The sequence below is a fragment of the Salmo trutta genome, chromosome 14 (assembly GCF_901001165.1).
Source record: "Salmo trutta chromosome 14, fSalTru1.1, whole genome shotgun sequence".
Lineage (NCBI taxonomy): Eukaryota > Metazoa > Chordata > Actinopteri > Salmoniformes > Salmonidae > Salmo > Salmo trutta.
Genome location: NC_042970.1, coordinates 43843362 through 43844231, shown reverse-complemented (window position 1 = coordinate 43844231; position 870 = coordinate 43843362).

The following is an 870-nucleotide window of genomic DNA, read 5'->3' as shown; positions in this document are numbered from 1 at the left end:
TGACCTTGAGCTCAGGCCTTTCTTATGAACACATTTTCCTTCATGAACAAGTCTTATAAATTGAAAAAATATTTTTACAGCTTATTAGGTGTACGCTAATATCATTATATATTAAGGTTGAACCAAAAGATTACATGTAACAAAAATGAAATACAAAATTGTGAAATTGAATTAAATAATAATGTATGCTGATGCTAATATGATGTACAATATTCCATTATGTTTCTATATGATAACAATAGTGTAATATATTTAATATGCCATGTAGTATTTTGTAACAGTTTCACTAGTTAATGTTAATGACACCTCTCACTATTGTCATTGGTTTCATTAATTGCATTGTTTGTCTACATAACCAGGTTCAAGTATTCATGACATTACCCTGAGGAAGGCACAGTGATGCCGAAACGTTGGTAAATACCCATTAAATTGCTGGGAGTTTATACATGGAGTGAGCGACTTTATTTTTTTTACACATGCAGCTACCAAAAAAAAAAAAAAGGAAATGTCCACTCTACCCCAAAATACAACCAACTAAATCCAGCATTACAGCAAAAATGGAAGAGGCAAGTGGAAGTGGGAAAAAGTAAGGAACTTGTCTGTTTGCCCTGCATTAAAGACCAACATTGGTTAAAGACAATTCCGATTCAAAAAAAGGTATGTCACTTGTATTTAAGAACCAAAACAAGGGACAACTGTGCCATATACAGTCAAAAGTTGACATATCTACTCATTCCAGGATTTCTTTATTTTTACTATTTTCTACATTGTAGAATAGTGAAGACACCAAAACTATGAAATAATCATGTAGTAACCAAAAAAAGTTAAACAAATCAAAATATGAGATTCTTCAAAGTAGCCACCCGTTGC